General features: G+C 40.1%; 1 long non-coding RNA gene across 2 annotated transcripts; it reads right to left on the bottom strand.

The window, feature by feature from the left end:
• Positions 1 to 1,538: 1,538 nt before the first annotated feature.
• On the bottom strand, positions 1,539 to 10,246 carry LOC102075771 (uncharacterized). 2 transcript variants are annotated; one of them, XR_267857.4, is made up of 3 exons: positions 9,672 to 10,246; positions 8,978 to 9,312; positions 1,539 to 1,588 (listed from the first exon to the last, which is right to left on the bottom strand). It is a non-coding gene; the product is annotated as an uncharacterized LOC102075771 (long non-coding RNA). The 2 variants fall into 2 exon arrangements; XR_003217325.1 differs by lacking the exon at positions 1,539 to 1,588 and adding an exon at positions 8,313 to 8,450.
• Positions 10,247 to 10,660: the final 414 nt, after the last annotated feature.

Raw genomic sequence — 10,660 nt, 5'->3', positions numbered from 1 at the left:
ACATTAAAATTTGCATATTGGGACCTTCATGGCTTCAAAGTCAAAAGATAATCCATGTCATATATCTATAATATTTTTTTTTTTTTTTTTAATGGTCAACATTTCAAGATTCCCCCATGTCGTCTGAACAAAACGGTCTAAGAATGACCGTTTTAGCCCCTACGGTTAGGAATTTATGGCTGTTTGTTTGAGGGGAGTCCTGACTATGAGAAATAGACTGCAAAAATCCTGTCTCTCTCTGTGCTGCATGTGTAAAAGCCTGCACTTGGTGCACCAGTTTTGGCGGGAAAAAGCACACAGCCCCTCTGATTGGTGGATTCAAATTGAGAAGCTCACAGCTGTTTGACTGACCTAGAAACATGCTGTTAACAGCCCCTGTTCACTTTCTGCTGCTGCTGTGTGTGTGTGTGTGTGTGTGTGTGTGTGTGTGTGTGAGAGAGAGAGAGAGAGAGAGACAAAGACCCTTTTTAGGGTAGCATCTCATTGTTGGATAAAAATGTAAAAATGTAACAGCAAACTTAACCATGTTCCTTTTTATTCAGCTTGTCATTTTACCTTTCCAATATTTTCACTTAAGTTATTACTATTCTGCTCAATCATAGTATCTGTTCTAAATCATTGTTATTAAGCTACATTGTAGGATTTCTGCTATATCATAGTATTTCTACTATATTATATTTTTCTTTCTAAATATATCATTTCTGCTATAGAATAGCATTTCTGCTATGTTATAATATTTGTGCTAAACTGGAGTATTTTTGCTAAAACATAGTATTTATATAAAATTAAAATATTCATAGTATATTACAGTGTCTCTGGTAAATCACAGCATTTCTGCTATGTTGTACTTTTTTTCTAAATCATAGTATTTCTGTAATGTTTAAGAATGTTTGGCTAAATATATTCTTTCTGTTATCTTATACAATTTCTCTAAAATTCTTGTATTTTTGAGAAGTTATCGTGTTTCTGGTAAGTTACAATGTTTCTGCTAAGTTCTGCTATGCTATTGTAGTTCTGCCAAGTATTATGTTTCCTCTAAGATATTGCAGTTCTGCTAAGTTACTACATTTTAGCAAAGTTCCTTTGCTTCTGCAAAGTTTTTACAATTTCTGCAACTTTTCAACTTTTTCAGCTAGTTTTAGCAGACAGCTTCAGCATTACAGCATCCACACTGCATTTTCGCAGGAAATGCAAATTTTTCTAGTTTAACATTGTGTTCCTGCCCAACAACTGTTGATGGGATTTAGTTAATAACTAAATCTGGTCTGATGAGATCAATGTTTGTGGTCCCTGAAAATAAAGAATAAAAACTAAACTTAACTCCACATCTAAGACTATGTGTGAAGCCTCTGTCCAGGGACTGCAGACATAGTATCCCAACAACTTTTCCTCCCAATTCACCATTGGTTTGTGCGGGGAGGCCACGGTTTGATCTGTGGTTAGCATGGCCTCCCTGACCACCATTTGGCTCTGCTTCTCCATAAATCACAAATATAAGGCTTACCTAAACATTTTAATGTGTGAGTCATTTTTATTTTTAGAAGTCACCCCAGGCCTTCATGTTGTCCTTGAGGCAGAAACCAGGTCGCTGTAAAGCAATGTGAGGAGGGGGGAGACAATGAAGCTCAAGAGCTCTCTCTAGTGGAGGAAATGATTCATAGGAAAATTTTGCTGTAACTCAGATTATTTCTGTGGCTGGAAACTGATGAATATGGCAAAAAGTTCCAATAATAAGTGTTCAAATAAAGTAAGACCGCAATGAAAATGTGATTATGCTTTCAAGCTAATGTGTGTGAAAAATTTTATCCACAGCAAAACCATGAAAGTGCAGCAATACTCCTTCTTTTCCTGGTTATGCGCATTTTGGGGATTTTTAGTGTTCATTTGGTTATTGTCAAATTCCTGGGTCATGATATACCTAGGTCATGCATAGTAATGTATTTTTGGTATTGTTTCAAGTGAAGGCATATTTGTTCATAGTCTTGTTAGCAGTATAGTTGTTATAGACTGCTTCTGCAGAAAAGAGACAACCGAAATTCATCTGCAGCGATGTGAAAGATTCATTGCCACTTATTACAAATACTTGATTCCAGTTTTTGGTCACCACTTACAAATATGTCTAAACCAATCTGGGACAGATCACAATCATTCATCAAATATAATTTTCTCAACAAGAAGAAATTCCATCCATTTTCTTAGCTAAAAGACATACAATGAAATTGTATTTTGTGTTTAGCTTGGAGTAACATGTGTGCTCCTGAGATCACAGAATAGCACATAGCACAGAGATGAGGCAGACTGAAAAGGAGGTAAGGGACAGGTGCTCGTAGGGTGAGACAAGGATCGCTCGCAGAGTCCTTTGGTGCTGTGGGCAGGCACTATCCAGGTACAGAGAGGAATGTGGAGTTGTTGGCAAGGTGTAACACTGCTGCTGAATTTTAGAAAGTTTTTTTGTGTTTATTTAAAAGAAATGGGAATTTCCCAGCTTCCTTAAAACCCATTTTAAGATTTTAAGGAACCATTAATTTCTTTGCTTTATATCCACCAGGATATACAGCATATTCTGGTGGGGTATACAGCAAGGACATGGGGATGCCATTCGGACTGGAGAAGTGTAGTTGGATAATAACAAAGAGAGGGAAGGTAGTCAGAACTGAGGGGATTAAACTACCAGAAGGCAACATTGCAGACATAGAGGACAGCCACAAGTACCTGGGGATCCCACAGGCAAATGGGAACCAGGACGAGGCTGCTAGGAAAGCTGTAACCACCAAGTACCTGCAGAGGGTCAGGCATATTCTGAGGAGTCAAATGAATGGTAAGAACAAGATCCGGGCTATCAATACCTATGCCCTGCCTGTGATCGGGTACCCTGCTGGGATAATAAGCTGGCCAAAGGAGGAGAGAGAAGCCACTGACATAAAGACCAGGAAGCTCCTGACCATGCATGGAGGGTTTCAGCCCAAGTCCAGCACCCTGAAGCTGTATGCTAAGCAGAAGGAAGGAGGCCGAGGACCAGTGAGTGTCAGCACCATAGTCCAGGATGAGGCAACGAACATCCACAAATACATCAGGAAGATGGCCCCAACCGACTGCGTGCTTAGTGAATACCTCAGGCAGCAGAAACCCAAGATAGAGGAGGAGGAGAAACCGTCATGGAAGGACAGGCCCCTGCATCTACCACCGGCAGACAGAGGAAGTGGCTCTTGGGTTTATATTTTATTATTGTCATTTGTATTGAGAAACATGTAATCATTTGCGTTTAGAAGTATATAGTTGATGGCATATTGAAAGAACGTCTCATCCTAGGAGGTCTGTAACAACTCTGTGTAGCATGAAGAGGGGAGTGCGTTCACTCCTCTTCAGAGTGTTCTGGCATAGATCACACGTCTCCTAGGAGAGGTCGTATCTTCTCTTGCTGATATATGGTATAGCAAACATACTTATATCTGTTTGAGTGTAAGGGCCTTTTGTTCAGATGTACTCCTGGCACCAGCTTTGGCGAGGTATTCTTTGTCCACATGTATACCTATGTAAGATGTTATATGTTAATGAACCTATGCATATTCATGTAACCACAATAAAAGTAGTGCTATGGGGAACCTGGCTGAGAGTCTGACGGAGGTCAAGTGGGTGGAACGACACTTGGCTCCAGGCAGGGCTCCCTCATGCATGAGTACTACAAAGAACTTTGCCTACTTGTGTCTTGATTTTGCTGTGTAGCAAATTGTCCTGAGCGTTACAGCGAATAGGTTTATGCTACAAACCTATCAGTGGCTGGACAAAGTTGGACTGAAAGACAGCACAGAGGCACTAATTATGGCAGCACAGGAACAAGCTCTGAGCACAAGAGGCCTGCACCAGGCAAGACCCCAGGTGCAGGCTGTGTAAAGATGCTCCTGAGACAATCCAGCACATAACAGCAGGGTGCAAGATGCTAGCAGGCAGGGAATACATGGAACACCATAACCAAGTGGCCAGCATAGTATACAGAAACATCTGTGCAGAGTATGGCCTGGAAGTCCTGAGGTCAAAATGGGAGACGGCGATGGAGAATGGCAGAGCTAAGATCCTGTGGGACTTCCAGGTACAGACGGACCAAATGGTGGTGGCTCACTGGACATCGTGGTGGTAGACAAACAGAAGAAGATGGTTGTAGTGATAGATGTAGCGATACTCAATAACAACAACATCAGGAAGAAGATAAGATAAGATAAGATAACCTTTATTAGTCCCACACGTGGGAAATTTGTTTTGTCACAGCAGGAAGTGGACAGTGCAAAAGTTATGAAGCAAAAATTAGAATAAAATAAAATAAGAATAAATACAGTACACAACTGTACAGAATAAAATAAAATACTATATACAGTAGAATAAAATAGAATAAAATATACAATAAGATAAAAATAGAATACAAATGTTATATACAACTGAGTAAAAATACAACGATGCCAGAAAAGATTAGGAACGAAGATTAGGAAAGAAGGAACACAAGAAGCTGGAGAAGTCCCAAGGGCTCAGAGAAGAGCTCGAGAAGATGTGGAGGGTGAAGGTAACAGTGGTCCCAGTTGTAATCGGAGCACTAGGTGCAGGGACTCCCAAGCTAAGCGAGTGGCTCCAGCAGATCCCAGGAACAACATCTGAGATCTCTGTCCAGAAGAGCACAGTCCTGGGAACAGCTAAGATACTAGGCAGGACCCTCAAGTTCCCAGGCCTCTGGTAGAGGACCCGAGGTTGAAGGATACACCGCCTGCAGAGGCGAGAAGGAAATTTTATATAATTTCTTGCATTTTTTTTCTTGAAAAGCATAGAGAGGGCTTAGCCCTGTCAGCCCATACCAGCTGTCCCTATCTGTACTTAACACTGTTTTCTTCTGTTTACAGTTTCTCTGAGGTGTGTCACCAGCACAGCAGGGGTGATCCATGTGTCTGGATATGAGGGGGCAGATGTTAATGTTTCTTGTTCCTATGAAAAGGGATTTCAATCTGAGAAGTACCTGTGCAAGTCAAACTGTGCCAACAGTGATGTTCTTACCGTGATGACACAACCGAAAAACAACAAATACTCCATCAGTGATGACACAAAGGCTCAAATCTTCACTGTGACGATCTTCGATTTGCAGAAAAGGGATGCAGGGAAATACTGGTGTGGCATCTCCTTATTTGGAAATGACATCTACACTGAAGTCATAGTGGACGCTGGGCAGGGTAAATAAAATCACCTTACATAATTATTTACTATGTTGTAGTTTTGGGGGGTGGGAGATGGATTTGTCAAATTTTCACTGCTGGTATTGATTAACTTGTTAAAATACGTCATCATATTTGGATATTTTATAAATATGAGGAAATCTGATATGTATATGATATACAGCATTTGTCATGAAAATAATAGTTTTATGGTTTAAATTGCCTTAGATGTAACTACAGTTTTGTCCCCTAGACCTAGGCTTGAGCTGCTTACATACATCCAACACCCACTTTCCTGGTACATCTACTGTATGAACCCCACTTCCTCACAAGTTATCTTGCTGTATTTGCACAGTAGCTAGAGCACACCGGAGCTTTTTAAAACAAAGCCTTGAAATTTTTGCACTTACAGTAGTGATACTCGTCAGCTTGAGCAACATTTGAGCAACATTTGACCTTTCTCCACTCCATGTGTCACGATGAAACAGAGGCTTGTCTTTCATCATCAGACTTGATGACAAGGTGTTAGGACAATTTACAGCGAACATTACCAGACTGACCCGAAGGGATTCTGGTTTATACCTTTGTGGTGTCCAAAGAAACAGTGGACTAGGTAAGAGTTTATAGTTATGTCTCTTATGAAAGCTAATATAGAAAGTATTCATTATATATAATGTATATTATTATTTCAGAATCAGGAAGTAAAAATGTTGCTGTACAGTAAGATTTATGTTCTCTTAGATAGCTCTTTTTCTTTTTGGTTAAAGGGACTTTAACGTGATGTTAATCCTCATGCATTCAAAATTTCAGTGTTGATTTGTGTATAAAAAATAGGAGTGCTCATCTAACTATTAATGAAATAAGGAACACAAGGTACCAAATACTGATCAGTCTAGAGATTTGTTGCTATTTCTGCTGTTTAGACAGACTGCAGCATATGATCCGTGGATATTATGATACTGCTGTGCACATTTCATTTGCCTAAATATTTCTTTCCCTGCAGCGATTTACATTCTGGTTTACTTTCTGCCCGCACCTCTGGCTATAATGCTGATACCAACAGTGGCTTGAATCAAGGTTTATAAATGCACCAAAGTGAGAGGTAAAACATGCATATACACGCAAACACATATATAGATCGTCCACACACCAGCATTGTAATTCATTGTTTTCTGTGTTGCTCCAGCAGCTGACATTGGCATGAACAGAATCACGATGAACACTGAAGAAACAGGAGAAGTAAAGCTTAAGGATGATGTGAGAGGAAAATACACGAGACAGTATAAGAAGCATTTAGAGGGTACAATGTTTACTGCGTGCCCACTGTACTGGCGATTAAGCTTGCTTTGACGGTGGGCCTGCAAATTTTAAGTTTTTTTTCTCAGGCACATCTTCCCACCATGTCCTCTAACATGTGTGCATTATTTCAATATTACATTTCTGTAGACTCCTATTTACTCAATTTAGGCTAAAAGATCAGAGAAATAAATGCACCTGGTGCTAGTGGGCCCAAAAAATCTGTTATCATCAAGAAATTATTATACCATGTGTCCATCTTATTGTGACCTATGAATTTCACTGTGAGTTTCCTTTGTCATTGTAATCTTTCTTTCTTTTTGTTTTTTAGACTTGAGGTGTTGTTGAGGTGTGTGATAGGGTTGTCTAGGCACAACCCCATCGCTGGAACAATGAGAGACAATTTTACTACAATGGCAAAAGCAAGACGCAAGTTACCAGAGCTCTTTGTGTGATCTCGTGCATGAGGGAGATGTCCGAGACGAGCGCTGTGAGCTCCCCCCGTAGCACTGCTCCTCCGCCCTGCCTGGAGCCAAGTGTCGTTCCACCCACTTGACCTCCGTCAGACTGTCAGCCAGGTTCCCCATAGCACTACTTTTATTGTGGTTACATGAATATGCATAGGTTCATTAACATGTGACATCTTACACAGGCATACATGTGATTAAAGACTACCGTCTGTGTGTACGTGTAGGTGTGTGTGTGTGTGTGTGTGTGTGTGTGTGTGTGAAGATATGGCCCTTTGCCAGGAGTCCAGCAGTCCACCTAAACAAAGGGCTCCTATACTTAAACAGATGCAGAGTAGGTGTCCTCCTATACCATAAATCAGTAAGAGAAGGTACGACCTCTCTCATGACCTTAGGATGTGTGTGCATGCCAGACAGTGTTGGGTAAGTTACTTTTAAAAAGTAATTAATTACTAATTACTAATTACTTAGTCAATATTGTATTTAAAATACTTATCTAATTACTGTGTCAGAAAAGTAACTTAATTACTAAATAAGTAATTTAACTAAATACTTCTTAAAATCCCAATAAACCTTGAGTCGGCAAACAATAGAAATTAAACTCTTTAAATAATAAAATGTTTTTAAAGACGGAGACTCTACAGTACACAGCGGTAGCATCTCTTCCACAATGTAGCCTGCAATCATTTTTTAAGCTCATCTTCAGACGCTTTCTGTGCTGCTGAAGTAAAATCAAGTTTTGCCTGCTTAGCAGGAGTTGCCGCGGTGTTATCCATGGATGATGAACAAGGATCACTCAGAAGTGTTCGTCTATGCTCTCGTGTCAGGCGCGTCAGTAGATTACTCGTGCTATTAACAGCGGCCGATAGTTTTTTCTCCCCAGGACATAGCTTACATATTACTGTAATATTCTTGTCTGCTTGTTTCAGAAAAGTGAAGAGACGGGAATATGTCCACTTCATAAAACAGCCACACGCTTCAGCCGAGTCCGACATCTTCCGCTTTAGAATACGACTATGCAGCAAACTGGCGCGAAATGACGTGCACCTGCACTACAGCGATGTTAAAGCAGCAGAGTTTGCTTCTATGTTTAGAAGATAAATTATTGAAATTAAATAATGATATTCAGCGAGTTTAAATATTTTACAATGTAACGCAAGTACATTGTAAGTAACTGTAATTAAAATACCTAAAAATGAACAGTAATTAGTTACTCTACTTTTTCAGTGGAAAAGTAATTTAATTACAGTAACGCGTTACTTACTAACACATTACACCCAACACTGATGCCAGAACACTCTGGAAGGCACACAGCGTTTTTGCAGACTACTAAGGATCAGACCTCTATCATTATACAATTGATTATATATTTCTAAGCATAAATGACAATCCAACAATATAAACCTAACAGTGTGTTTCAATTTGGATTCTTCTGAGCAGCAGGACAACTGGCACATCTACGATAATGACGATGGTGATCATGTGTATGAAGATATCCCTGAGATAGAAGATATGTGCTTTACATATCAGCAGCTAAATCAGCAGAACCAAAACAAACCGAACAGTATACAAAACTGACATCAAATATGCGGTCATATTAATGCCTTCATTACTAATTGTAAAAATTAATCTTTATATCAGTCATAACCATTTCTCAGAAGCACATATCTGCATTAAACTGTGATCTAATCTTACTGTCCTCTTAAAAAAAAGTATACTTTTTGTTTAGCCTGTCTTCTCTCAGCTGTACACCTATTATGTACATTGCCTGTAGTTATAGGTATTCCTCTGAATACCTGTAGAATCTGTAGCAGTTTTTAACACTTGCACTCCAAGGTAGTTCTGTTTGAGCCCCATATTGTCAATTTTTTTAGCATACGTGAATGAATAAAGAATATTATGGCTATGAAAAGGAACTGAAATGCAGTGTTTTTTTTCCAGTATTAGGATTTAGGCTTTCTTGTACACATGATTTATTACTAATTACAGCAACACAAAAATGAGACAAACAAAGAAGTGTTGAACCTTTCAGTATCCATGCGTGACTCCTCCAGATGAGACAGGCACTCTCTGGCTTTGCTCAGCTTCTGGTGTAGAGATGCCAGAGTGGCATCAATCTGCTTCACCTCCCCCTACAAACTACAGAAGCAAAAAAACAGAGCAGTGAGAAAGACAAAGAAGTTTATTGTTTTGTGTATGCATACCTGAGCTGGGGTTCATCCCTGCAGAGCTCCATGTTGGGTCTGAGGGAGCGAAGGTAAAGTCTGGACTGAGCTACTCGCAGTGGAGCTTCTTTGTTGTGAATGGCCTGCTGTAGAGCCACAGTGTGTTTTTTCCTGGGCACCAATTTGCTCCAAGATCTACACATAAGATAATACAATCAATCATCTATGTATATATATATAAAAAAATTAATAATAAAAAAAAATACACATAACATATAATGTAATTGCAAGGAGGTATTTCTGTAGTCTATTGGTTACTAGATAGTGGAAAAGGGGTGGGATTAAATAAGCTTATGCTTCTTCCTGCTCCTTTTTGAACATGAAAGTTATTTGTAGTTGTGGTTGCTCGTTTTCCTTTTGTTTTGCTTTGTTTATTTTTCTCTTTTTATTCTATGTTGTTGTACTTTTTCAACATGTTCAAAATAAAGATTCAATCAATCAATCAATCAATCAACTAATAGCCAGTCATTTACTCTGTCTGTGAGTTTGTCCACCTGTTTGAGCTGAATATTGAGCTGGGTCTCGGCCTCATTCAGCTCCACACACCGTTCGCTATTACTGTGCATTGCATTTAGATGACCATGACGAGAGAGACAGACAGTCTGGATGGTTCAGATGCAGTTCTCGCTGCAGTCTACCGGGGGCACTGCTGACGTGAAGGCGCGTGGATACCCTCTGCTCAAAGAAGCTTCTGTGCGTGAGGGAAGTCAGCAACTTGGCTGAGTTGCTCCTGTTGAGGTTTGGTGAAGACCATACTTCTCACCCGGTTTGCTGACAAGGTGCAGGGACATCTGGATTTATAACACGAATTGCTAGTGTCGCCATCATCAGTTGTAGCCACTGAAAAGACTAGAAATGGGCGTAATACATTAGATGTTGGCTAATGCGCAGCTAACATTTACCATAAAAGAAAAGGATTAAATGCGCTATTCAGCGTCGTGTAATTTCCGCTATATCTAGAGTCTATAACTCGCCGTAAACATAATAAAAATGCCAGTTTTCAGTAAAATAGCGGAGTTGCAGCTGCTTTGCCGTCCCGCTGCGTGTTGTTGTTTTGGTGACGCAACTTCCGTCGACAAGACGATTGGTCGGCTACAGTGGGATTCGGCGCTCCTATTGGGCCAGAGTCTACAGTATGTCTTTTCATTGGCCACTCCGGGCCAATGAAAAGACATAACCATCTACCGTCACCGTAGACATTGCGCTACCGTAGACTCGACTTCTGTCGGCGACATAAATGCATTTGAACCGAACAGAGCGACGGAACCCAGCCCGTGTGACGTCACACAACAACATACTTTCTTTGAAGTTGGCTGTCATTGCTCAATTCTGACACGTAGCGTTTAAACTGTCACACGATGGTAGAATGTAATCAAACTAGTTATCAGAGGGAGTGTTTGATTTTTGGGACACTCCAGCCTAACGTTAGTGGACATAGTGTTAGCTTAATTGTCAGCTGTTGACAACAACAACAAGCGACAAT

The sequence above is a fragment of the Oreochromis niloticus genome, unplaced genomic scaffold (assembly GCF_001858045.2).
Source record: "Oreochromis niloticus isolate F11D_XX unplaced genomic scaffold, O_niloticus_UMD_NMBU tig00000389_pilon, whole genome shotgun sequence".
Lineage (NCBI taxonomy): Eukaryota > Metazoa > Chordata > Actinopteri > Cichliformes > Cichlidae > Oreochromis > Oreochromis niloticus.
This window is presented reverse-complemented; position numbering and strand designations above follow the sequence as displayed.